The sequence below is a fragment of the Oncorhynchus nerka genome, unplaced genomic scaffold (genome assembly GCF_034236695.1).
Source record: "Oncorhynchus nerka isolate Pitt River unplaced genomic scaffold, Oner_Uvic_2.0 unplaced_scaffold_1612, whole genome shotgun sequence".
NCBI lineage: Eukaryota > Metazoa > Chordata > Actinopteri > Salmoniformes > Salmonidae > Oncorhynchus > Oncorhynchus nerka.
In genome coordinates, this window is record NW_027039718.1 from 43,138 (window position 1) to 56,166 (window position 13,029).

A 13,029-nucleotide genomic window follows, 5' to 3' on the forward strand; every position below is an offset into this window, starting at 1 on the left:
AAGACTGTTAAACAGTCATCACTGATTTGATTTAGAGAATATTGGTGACATGCAACTTGGCTTGTCCCAATGTGTGACATGTACTGAGTAGATAAATACAGATATATATTATTTTGAATGCCTTGAATTAAACAAAAGCATTACATTTACTGTAAAGATAACCCCCCAAAACTATGATGATTCAGTAGATCAATTACAGTTCTCTAGCAGGGCTCCCGAATGGCACTGCGGTCTAAGGCACAGCATCTCAGTGCTAGAGGCATCACTACAGACACCCTGGTTCAAATCTAGGCTGTATCACAACCAGGCATGATTGGGAGTCCCATAGGGTGGTGCACAATTGGCCCAACACCGTCGGGTTTGGCCAGTGTAGGTCATCATTGTAAATAAGAATTTGTTCTTAACTGACCTGCCTAATTAAATGAAAGGTCTCACAGATGCTTATGCTGACAAAACATGTTAGGGAATAGGTCAGATTTAGCTTTGTGATGCTCATTTAATCTACCTGTCTTGTTCAGCTTCAGATAAACACTAAATATTTCACTTAAATATTTTTTGTAATTCATTGTACAAGATAACTAGTTTGACCAGTACAAATTCATGTACAAACTGTATTTTTCATGGGAAGATCGATTAAGCCGGCTTCAATGGAGCTGCCCAAACATATTCATAAATGACTCAAATAACTCATCTAGTTTTAAAATACAATGTAATAAACACATGTACTTTTGTTTATTGATGTACAGATTATGTAGTAAAAAATGTCCCCCCCCAAACGAATGGTAATAACTGATAATCACACCATCTCTATCTGATACATGTTGTGTCTACCAGCTCATTACCACAGAAACCTGCAGAGGGAAGCAGTACCACCCAGTCAACCAGCCTCACAGAGGATATTCTACCTTAAGGGCAAATCCAAGGTCATATCAATATCTTTACAGTAGAAGCTAACAAAACACACCAGAACTGACAAGGTGAATACTGATCAGTAAAGTAAAGAGAGGCTAATGTTCTATAATGCTCCCTTTCCTCTGCACAGTTCAATCACAGTGAGAAAGAATAGCATTACAATAGATTGTGCTACAATTTATTTAGAATTAAGTGATAGAATGATTTTAATCTTAGCCAGTCAGAGAACAGATGGGGATTCTCACATTTATATGTTGGTGTCCTTTTAAGTTGTTCTGCTGAGAGAAACTCTTCCCACAGTCAGAACAGGAGTAGGGCTTCTCTCCAGTGTTGACTGTTGAACTATCAGATCCCTTGATATTTTGCAGCTCTTCCCACAGACAGAGCAGGGATACAGATTCTCTCCTGTGTGTATTTTTAGCTTTGATAGTGTTAAAAAGAAAAATGCTATTGCAGCCTCTTTGCAATAAGGAATTGAGACCAAAAGCTCAGGAGAAGTTTAAGAGAGTGTTTAATACCAAGGATACAGTCAGCTGAGTGCATGCATTTAAAAAGCTCACAACACATTTTATACTCTTCCCTTATGGGCGTCACCTCCCCAGCTATACATTTTATGGCCCCAATGAGTTTCCCTCTTTTCCCCTGTGGAATGTCCATGGTCGTCTCTTTGTTTAGCCAGATGTCAGAATCCCAACCCGTCCATCTTCTGTTCTGGGCCTGACCATGCTCTCTGATCCGAGGCAATTTCGTCTTCTCTGATTGGGTCAACATTTCTAAATTAGCATACACACAGTTTCATGTCCTAAACTCCATTAATCCTCACAGTAATCATTCATTAAACAGGATACACACTAACTACAGTTTAACTTGAAACATGTTACATTTTAATAGAATCCATCAGTTCTAAATGTTCCGTTGCCACGCTGTCTGGCAACACTCTTATCCCCTGTCTGGCAACACTCTTATCCCCTGTCTGGCAACACTCTTATCCCCTGTCTGGCAACACTCTTATCCCTTGTCTGGCAACACTCTTATCCCCTGTCTGGCAACACTCTTATCCCCTGTCTGGCAACACTCTTATCCCCTGTCTGGCAACACTCTTATCCCCTGTCTGGCAACACTCTTATCCCCTGTCTGGCAACACTCTTATCCCTTGTCTGGCAACACTCTTATCCCTTGTCTGGCAACACTCGTATCCCCTGTCTGGCAACACTCTTATCCCCTGTCTGGCAACACTCTTATCCCCTGTCTGGCAACACTCTTATCCCCTGTCTGGCAACACTCTTATCCCCTGTCTGGCAACACTCTTATCCCCTGTCTGGCAACACTCTTATCCCTTGTCTGGCAACACTCTTATGCCCTGTCTGGCAACACTCTTATCCCCTGTCTGGCAACACTCTTATCCCCTGTCTGGCAGCACTCTTATCCCCTGTCTGGCAGCACTCTTATCCCCTGTCTGCCAACACTCTTATCCCCTGTCTGGCAACACTCTTATCCCTTGCCTGCTAGCTAGCCAACTACTATTAACAGTCACATCAAACCATGCAGCTAGAATAACAGCAAAGTAACTGCTTTTAATTTAATTTGACCTGGTTTTAAATTGACATTCCTTTGTATATATCCATAAAGATTTTGTGGATTCATGATTTCGACTGGCTGAGACAAGATGTCAGTCTCGTCCTGACACGTTAATTCTCAATAGGATAGTGCATATCGAATTTCAATATTGAAACCATGTTGCAAATGTTGAGAGAAAGACAGCAACGTTTGTACAACACCCCGCTGATGCAAACAAAAAAGCAAGGGGGAATAATGTCTAGATGTCTTTTACAGTGGAGATCAAGTTAATGAATTGGCTGGCTGGGCTGATGGGCCAGTGGATGAGCAGGGATCTGTCAGACAGAACAGGAAACAAGATTCCCATTTTTGCATCATCTGTGCTAAACAGTGTTTTTAGAATGGCTTAGAACACGTCTCAACCAATCACAAAGCTTGTTTTGACCAACCCGTTGTAGAATATTTTTGAACAATAGCCTGTATAGAAATCAAAAGCTCTTTGGTGCTGCAGTATACCTCATTCATTATCATGCACCGTTCTGGTATAAAAACAAATATTTGGATTGTCTCCAGTCGTGTAAAATGATGTAGAATTGCATGAAATAAGTTTCTAAAAGGGATTTTTTTAATGGAAATAAGATGAGATTCATGCAGTGCTTATATTATAATAGATATATTTTCACCCCAACCTCGTACACAGTGGTCTGGGAATCCACAACCTTTGACATGTGTTTTTAGAATGGCTTAGAACACGTCTCAACCAATCACAAAGCTTGTTTTGACCAACCCGTTGTAGAATATTTTTGAACAATAGCCTGTATAGAAATCAAAAGGTCTTGGGTGCTGCAGTATGCCTCATTCATTATCATGCACTGTTCTGAAATAAAAAATTATATTCGGTGTTCTGGGAATCCACAACCTTTGACATGTGACGCTTACAAAATGAAGAACTGTTTCTAAAACTGCATATCTAAGGCTCTGGTCTGTTCTAGGAGTGAGGGTAAACAATAGGCATGTTCTCTGCTATCCACTTTATGTTTTAATTATAATTTTGGGTATAGGGGAGAGTCACTTGTTTTTCCCCAAGTGTTCAGAGAGGGTCGGGGAAAAATATATTTTAGTGAAGGGAGGGGCATACATTTTTATTTCAGCGATTCAATTTGCTCCAGGTATCCCTCATTATAAATAACATACAGTCCCTTAGTAGTAAACAAAATAATCCACCCAAACTAATGGAGAAAACGGATCACACCATCTCTATCTGATACATGTTGTGTCTACTATCTCAGTCCCACAGACGACTTCAGACGGAAGCAGTATATTCAACGCTAAGGGCAAACCCAAGGTCCTCTCAATATTTTTTTGCAGTAGAAGCTAACAAAACACACCAAAACGGACAAAGTGCACACTGATCAGTAAAGCAAAGAGGATAACATTCTATAACACTCCATTTCCTCTGCACAGTTCAATCACAGTGAGAAACAATAAGATTACAATAGAGTGTTCTACGCTTTCTTCATTTGATCCAATTCACTGTTACCAATTATTTTACGAGATGAGAATTAAGTGATGGAGTGACTTTAATCTTAGCTGGTCTGAGAGAACTGATGAAGCTTCTCTCCTTTTGTTACCAAAAAGGGAGGTTACTTTAAACAGGTCCATTGTCAATCCAGGAAAAAATGTTTTTAATCTGCAAAAGGCTTCACTTGTTTGTATCCGTTGGTGTGCTTAAGTTGCTCTGTTGAGAGAATCTCGCCCCACAGTCAGAGCAGGATTAAGGATTATCTCCTGAGTGCACCATCTGATGAACTGTCAGAGCACTTGATGTTGTGAAACTCTTCCCACATTCAGAGCAGGGATAAGGCTTCTGTCACGCCCTGGTCTAAGTATTTTGTGTTTTTCTTCATGTATTGGGTCAGGCCAGGGTGTGGCATGGAGTTTTTGTATTGTGGTGTGTTTTGTCTTGGGGTTTTGGTGTGTATGTATTTGGGATTGTAGCTAGTGGGGTTATCTAGCAAAGTCTATGGCTGTCTGGAGTGTTTCTCAATCAGAGGCAGGTGCTTATCGTTGTCTCTGATTGGGAACCATATTTAGGCAGCCATATTCTTTGAGTTTGTCGTGGGTGATTGTCCTTAGTGTCTTTGTTCCTGTCGCTGTATTTAGTTGACAAGTATAGGCTGTTTCGGTTTTCATTACGTTTATTGTTTTGTAGTGTTTTGTGTTTATTCGTATTTACGTTTGTTTTCATTAAACATGGATCGCAATCTACACGCTGCAGTTTGGTCCGACTCTCCTTCACCACACCTAGAAAGCCGTTACAGCTTCTCTCCTGTGTGTATACATTGGTGATTCTTTAAGCTGCTGTGTTGAGAGAAACTCTTTCCACAGTCAGAACAGAAGGAAAGCCTCTCTCCGGTGTGTGTTCTCTGATGAACATTTAGCGCAGATGATGTTGGGAAGTATTTACCACAGTCAGAGCAAGAGTAAGGCTTGTCTCCTGTGTGTATATGTTGGTGTGATTTTACGCTGCTCTGTAGAGAGAAACTCTTCCCACATTTAGAGCAGGAGTAAGGCTTCTCTCCTGTATGTATACGCTGGTGGCTGGTGACATTTTAACGTATCAAATTGTGTGAAACATTTTCCACAGTCCAAACAGGAGTAAGGCTTTTCACCTGTATGTAAACGTTGGTGTATTTTTAAGTTGCTCCGTTGAGAAAAACTCTTCTCACAGTCAGAGCAGGAAAAAGGCTTTTCTCCTGTTTGTACACGTTCATGTGCTTTTAAAGTATCCAATAGGGAGAAACTGTTCCCACAGTCAGAGCAGAAGTAAGGCTTCTCTCCTGTGTGTATATGTTGATGTATTTTTAAACTGCTCTGTCGAGAGAATCTTCCCCCACAGTCAGAGCAGGAAAAAGGCTGTTCTCCTGTGTGTGTTCTCTGGTGAACTGTTAGGTCAGATGATGTTGTGAAGCATTTTCCACAGTCAGAGCAAGAGTAAGGCTTCTCTCCTGTGTGTATGCGTTGGTGTGATTTTAAGTGGCTTCTTTGAGAGAATCTCCACCCACAGTATGAGCAGGAGTAAAGTTTCTCTCCTGTGTGTATACGTTGGTTTGTTTTTAAGCTGCTCTGTTGAGAGAATCTCAAGCCACAGTCAGAGCAGGAGTACGACTTCTCTCCTGTGTGTATTTTTAGGTGTATTTTTAGCTTTGAAAGAATTGGGAAAATCTTCTTACAATGTGGGCATTGGTGAGACCTCTTAGGTCTGTGATCTTCCTGCTGTTGCTCTCTGGATGTAGAGAATGTCTCAATGTGACCTGTGTGAACAGCATCAGAAATAAAAGTCAGTGTGATAAACAGTGATTATACAAAATATTATGAACACCTGCTACTTCCATGACATAGACTGACCAGGTGAACGCTATGATCCCTTATTGATGTCACTTGTTAAATCACTGTAGATGAAGGAGTGTAGACGGGTTAAAGAAGGATTTTTAAATATTGAGATAATTTAGACATGGATTGTGTGCCATTCAGAGGGTGAATCAGCAAGACAAAAGATTGAAGTGTCTTTGAACGGGGTGTGGTAATAGGTGTCAGGCCCACCGGTTTGTGTCATGAACTGCAATGCTGCTGGGTTTTTCACACTGAACAGTTTCCCTTATGTATAAAGAATGGTCCACCACCCAAAGGACATCCAGCCAACTTGACACAACTGTGGGAAGCAAAAAGGCCAGCTTTTTTTCAAGCAGAAATTTGCATCCTGTAGCTCTAACTCCAAAAAGTTCTGGGACACTGTAAAGTCCATGGAGAACAAGAGCACCTCCTCCCAGCTGCCCACTACACTGAGGCTAGGTAACACAGTCACCACCGATAAATCCATGATAATCGAAAACTTCAACAAGCATTTCTCAATGGCTGGCCATGCCTTCCTCCTGGCTACTCCAACCTCGGCCAACAGCTCCGCCCCCCCCGCAGCTACTCGCCCAAGCCATCCCAGCTTCTCCTTTACTCAAATCCAGATAGCAGATGTTCTGAAAGAGCTGCAAAACCTGGACCGTACAAATCAGCTGGGCTTGACAATCTGGACCCTCTATTTCTGAAACTATCCGCCGCCATTGTCGCAACCCCTATTACCAGCCTGTTCAACCTCTCTTTCATATAGTCTGAGATCCCCAAGGACTGGAAAGCTGCCGTGGTCATCCCGCTCTTCAAAGGGGAGACACCCTGGACCCAAATGGTTACAGACCTATATCCATCCTGCCCTGCCTATCTAAGGTCTTCGAAAGCCAAGTTAACAAACAGATCACTGACCATCTCGAATCCCACCGTACCTTCTCCGCTGTGCAATCTGGTTTCCAAGCCGGTCACGGGTGTACCTCAGCCACGCTAAAGGTACTAAACGATATCATAACTGCCATCGATAAAAGACAGTACTGTGCAGCCGTCTTCATCGACCTGGCCAAGACTTTCGACTCTGTCAATCACCATATTCTTATCGACAGACTCAATAGCCTCGGTTTTTCTAATGACTGCCTTGCCTGGTTCTCCAATTACTTTGCAGACAGAGTTCAGTGTGTCAAATCGGAGGGCATGTTGTCCGGTCCTCTGGCAGTCTCTATGGGGGTGCCACAGGGTTCAATTCCGACTCTTTTCTCTGTATATATCAATGATGCTGCTCTTGCTGCGGGCGATTCCCTGATCCACCTCTACACAGACGACACCATTCTGTATACTTCTGGCCCTTCCTTGGACACTGTGCTATCTAACCTCCAAACAAGCTTCAATGCCATACAACACTCCTTCCGTGGCCTCCAACTGCTCTTAAACGCTAGTAAAACCAAATGCATGCTTTTCAACCGTTCGCTGCCTGCACCCGCACGCCCGACTAGCATCACCACCCTGGATGGTTCCGACCTAGAATATGTGGACACCTATAAGTACTTAGGTGTCTGGCTAGACTGTAAACTCTCCTTCCAGACTCATATCAAACATCTCCAATCCAAAATCAAATCTAGAATCGGCTTTCTATTTCGCAACAAAGCCTCCTTCACTCACGCCGCCAAGCTTACCCTAGTAAAACTGACTATCCTACCGATCCTCGACTTCGGCGATGTCATCTACAAAATGGCTTCCAATACTCTACTCAGCAAACTGGATGCAGTTTATCACAGTGCCATCCGCTTTGTTACTAAAGCACCTTATACCACCCACCACTGCGACCTGTATGGTCTAGTCGGCTGGCCCTCGCTACATATTTGTCGCCAGACCCACTGGCTCCAGGTTATCTACAAGTCCATGCTAGGTAAAGCTCCGCCTTATCTCAGTTCACTGGTCATGATGGCAACACCCACCCGTAGCACACGCTCCAGCAGGTGTATCTCACTGATCATCCCTAAAGCCAACACCTCATTTGGCCACCTTTCCTTCCAGTTCTCTGCTGCCTGTGACTGGAACGAATTGCAAAAATAGCTGAAGTTGGAGACTTTTATCTCCCTCATCAACTTTAAACATCTGCTATCTGAGCAGATAACCGATCGCTGCAGCTGTACATAGTCCATCTGTAAATAGCCCACCCAATTTACCTACCTCATCCCCATACTGTTTTTATTTATTTACTTTTCTGCTCTTTTGCACACCATTATCTCTACCTGCACATGACCATCTGATCATTTATCACTCCAGTGTTAATCTGCTAAATTGTAATTATTCGCCTAGCTCCTCATGCCTTTTGCACAAAAAAAAGTATACTGTGTTATTGACTTGTTTATTGTTTACTCCATGTGTAACTCGGTGTTGCTGTCTATTCACACTGCTATGCTTTATCTTGGGAAGGTCGCAATTGTAAATGAGAACTTGTTCTCAACTAGCCTACCTGGTTAAATAAAGGTTAAATAAATATAAAAAAATTGAGTCCACATGGGCCAGACTCCCTGTGAAACACTTTCAAAACATTGTACAGTCCATTAGAGCTGTCCCTGACCCCAAGAGTAATCTCTTCTTCCCGCCAATCGATTGGCTTAAATCTTTAAATGTGCATTTGATGTGATTGTGCTCAGACTTACAAAACAAAATGACTAGCACCTGTTGTGTCTCTCTCTCTTCCCTGCTGCAGCGACCACCACAGAACATCAACAGTGTTCATCACACTGTCCATTGTACTGAAGCTGCAACATAATTACAGCCATTTCTGACTGAAAAGTTACGTTGCTGAAATCCCTCATTTGTTTGGGAAAAACATTCTCTATTCCCTCGCCTTTCTTTGTGAGACATATATACATTGCATGCACGTGACCAATAGGGCAGGACCTATAGCATATCATAATCACATCAATAAATTGGTTATAACAAACTCAGAACACTGTAACAGCAAAATGGTTGCAGAGGACGTGACAAACTCGAAACGGGAGAATGTTTACTGGTTGCTCAGGAGGTAAAGGGGAAGTCAGATGTTTGGAATAAATGTGACTAGTTGTGGAAAATACTGGAGATCAAGAAAAAGAAGGTAAGGAGCAAACACTGAGTGCATATTGTGTGTTCCAAACAGGTAGATTACAAAAATCATCTGACTGTTTGGAACAATGTAAAAAACACTAATTATAAGTGTACCAGAGCATCTGTTTTACAGCAAAGACTAAAAACTGTCGCATTCATTCGTGAATGCAATTTTCAAAAACAGAACGGCTTATTTATTGTTTACGCTAATTGTTCAAGGCTCACTTAAATTTTACTTTAAAATCTAAAATGCTTGATTGCATTTTAAATCATGAATGACTGGTATGCTGTGTGATGGCATGGACGAATGACTGATTGATACAGTAGCCTACACAAGTATTGAAATGTAGTCCTCAGTAAGTTAAGGTGTTAAGACTAAACCAAATGCGCTCTTAGGCCTCAAGCTAGATGGTGGTTATACAAGGCTGCTATACTAAGCCTACGAATGATAATGGCATTACCTATTATCATAATGATGGTCATAATAATAATTATAACAAGATGTAGATCCAGAAAAAGGAGTGGTTTTAATATTAATATTCTGACCATTTGGAACAGTGGTATAGAACATTACATGAATGATCAATAATACCAGAGAGGCTGGTTTAATGAAAACATGAAGTAATTCCTACAGCTTAGCAAAGATTAAAAATAGAAGAATTTGTTACATTGTTTATCCGACATGTTGCATGTGGCTTGGTGCTCACGGAATCAGTAGGCTATTAAACAAACAGGCAACACGAGCAGGTTCTGTCTTATTTCTACAGATATATATGGAAGATTTATAAAGCCAGGCACAATTAACAGTTATGATTATAATAGCAATTTAAGTTGGGGTTTCCTCTCTCAATTCTATTAGACAATAAGGCAAGGACTGTCTTCTCATCTCCTCATCCTGCTGCCTCCGCCGCTCTGTTCTCAATACCGATATGCTGGTTAACGTCGCTATTATACACAAAGCAACATGGTCTAGGAAAAGGCGCCAACTCAACAGCACACTGATGTGTTTCAGAACTGTGAACTAACTCAGTATTAGCAAAGTGTTCTTATTGTTTTGCACACTCTGTACATGCCAAATAAGACATTTTAACATCAGCTGATGTCACAAAGTGCTTTACAGGAACCCAGACTAAAACCCCAAACAGCAAGCAATGCAGATGTAGAAGCACAGTGGCTAGGAACAATTCCCTAGAGGCAGGAAGCTAGGAAGAAACCTAGAGAGGAGCTAGACTCAGAGGGGTGGCCAGTACTCTTCCAAACATTAGTAGTGAATTAGTAGTAATTGTGCTTAATTGTAAACAAACACACGTGACTGACTCAAACCGTAGTACCCGTAAGCTTCATAATGAAAAATCGTATTTATGAAAGATATCTAACGGGCGAAATTATGAACGCGATGTGATTTATCTATTACCTAGTGCACAAGTTGACTAGAGGTATTTATATGCTGCACAACAGTAACTGACTCACAAGGCTCTGGTCTCTTCTCTTTGTGTGCTTGTAAACAAACACCACGTGACTGGGGGACTACCGTAAACTACTTAATAATGTGACAGATTAAATTAAGAAAGCAATGTTCTGTATCTCCTAAAGTATTGCAAATTGACATTAGTCATTTAGCAGAACAGTAGTGAGTGCATACATTTTAATATTTTTTTCGCACTGGTCCCCCGTGGGAATCGAACCCACAACTGGGCTACACGTGACCAACATCTACCTTCTCATTGAAGCATTTCATCACGAAACAGTTCTACTGCAACTTTTTATGCACAGTGGAAAGTTGGAATGAATTACACAAACTTAGTTAGATAGAACCTGTTCTTACCATGAGAAACATATTTCCCAATCTTCTCCTCCTCTTCTTCATCTTTAATGTTGACATTCAGCTCCAGTGTTTGACTGCAGTCTTCCAGCTTCACTGATGCCATCTCTGGATCCTGCAGTGCAAACTGGGCTCCTCTGTCACAATCAGGACCCAGTGACTGTAGGTCTGGACTTGGTGTGGAAGGAGAGAGGCAGGCTGGGTTTATCCTCACTCTCGATGTTGCCGGCTTGTCAGATAAATTCTATAAGAGAGACTGCAGATTCTTTCAAACAACACTTTATTATAAGATTAGCTAAAATGGAGCAGTCAACTATGCACTTCAACAGTTGTGCAGTTAAGGCCCAACGAACAGTGACGGGTCTCCGCTTTTATAGAGAAGTACATCCTTTTAGTAGACGTGGCACAAAGTGTGTAAAAGGCAATTACTTGTTGTGCAGATTTAAGATAACACGAGGTTGATAGCCCAAGGTCTTCACCGTCTAACTACATTCCCAACAGCAAACATTATAATGTGCTCCTTTCTGCAAGTTCCCATACATGTGACTTCCTGTAGATAGTAAACCCACGGGATGTCAGATGCTGCGGACGTACCTAACGGATCATAGCTATACGCTCAGTCTTGTGACAAAGTCACACAAAGACAAGTTTGTATCAGATTAGAAAAAACACTAGCATATAACAAGAGACTATTCTTTAAGCAGTAAAACGCGGGATAGCATGACTAATTATGCAATGTTCCACTACAGGCCTCAGACTTAATCTGAGTCGGCAAGTAGTAATAAAGAGAAACGGACACAAAAGTTAGTCTTGACAGGTCTGTCACTTTCTTTACTCTCTAAAAATATATCATGTTTTTTCTTGTTCAATTATCTAATTTCAACAGACCAGGTAGCTAAGCATTGACAACAAAACATTCATTCACATTAGACAACGTTCACACTATAAAACTAGGCTACACAACGTAAGTGAACTTAACCTATAGTAGGTTTCCCAAATTCACATAAATGCATAAATGACTAAAAAACATATAGTACATGGTTGCAGTTTGTTTTAGGCAGCACTATGTACTATTTGTAATTGGCTCACTGCTACCGCACCGCAAGCGGTACCCGAGCGCCAAGTCGAGGTCCAAAAGGCTCCTTTAACAGCTTCTACCCCCAAGCCATAAGTTTGCTGAACAATTCATCAAATGGCCACCTGGACCATTTGCGTTGACACGCAGTCTACCATTCTGCAATACGTTTTATCACAGAGGACAATGTTAGGACTCATCATCGTAGTCTGTATAAAAATTTATGAAAACTCTCTCTGTCTATAAGAAGAGAGCTGCATTCTCTTTTATTTATTTCCAAGCAATTTTACAGAAACTCCCTTCAAATGTAACTTAATAAATTAAGTTAAGAATCATAAGTTACCAAACCCGTTCTCAGGAATGGATAACACTAGCGATCCCTTCAGTCTCCACATATTTGGGAAACTCTGCGTTTTGTTTTTTTGCCCATAATTTGTGGAACAATTTGCAGAGTTCGCTGCAGCTAGATGTGCTGGTGCCACTCAGGCAGTTTACATTATTGATTGAGTACCTCTATGTAGTTGAATGTGATTGCTTTTATTAAATATGTTTATTTTGTTATTGTGTGCTGAAGTATATTGTTTTATACACATACAGTACCAGTCAAAAGTTTGGACACACCTACTCATTCAAGGGGTTTACTTTATTTGTACTATGTTCTACATTGTAGAATAATAGTTAAGACATCAACACTCTGAAATAACACATATGGAACCATGTAGTAACCCAAAAAGTGTTAAAATCATTAAAATATATGTATTTATTTTACATTCTTCAAAGTAGCCACACTTTGCCTTGATGACAGCTTTGCACACTCTTGGCATCATCATGCACAAATGCCAATCGTCGGCTGGAGTGGTGTAAAGCTAACCATTGGACTGTGGAGCAGTGGAAATGCGTTCTCTGGAGTGATGAATCACAGGTTCACCATCTACAGTCCGAGGGACAAATCTGGGTTTGGAGGATGCCAAAGAACGCTACCTGCCCCAATGTAGAGTGCCAACTGTACATTTTGGTGGAGGATGAATAATGGTCTGGGGCTGTTTTTCATGGTTTGAGCTAGGCCCCTTAGTTCCAGTGAAGGGACATCTTAATGCTACAGCATACAATGGCATTATAGATGATTCTGTTCTTCCAACTTTGTGGCACCAGTTAGGGGAAGGCCCTTTCC

At 41.3% G+C, this 13,029-nt stretch overlaps 1 protein-coding gene and 1 long non-coding RNA gene across 2 annotated transcripts in view; both read right to left on the minus strand.

The window, feature by feature from the left end:
* The window catches only part of LOC135568439 (uncharacterized), a 58,789-nt gene that overhangs the window by 16,492 nt on the left and 29,268 nt on the right, over positions 1–13,029 (minus strand). The gene's annotated exons all lie outside the window — the stretch shown is intronic.
* Positions 1,406–11,598, minus strand: LOC135568440 (uncharacterized). The gene is made up of 3 exons (XR_010462629.1): positions 10,787–11,598; positions 5,703–5,783; positions 1,406–1,667 (listed from the first exon to the last, which is right to left on the minus strand). It is a non-coding gene; the product is annotated as an uncharacterized LOC135568440 (long non-coding RNA).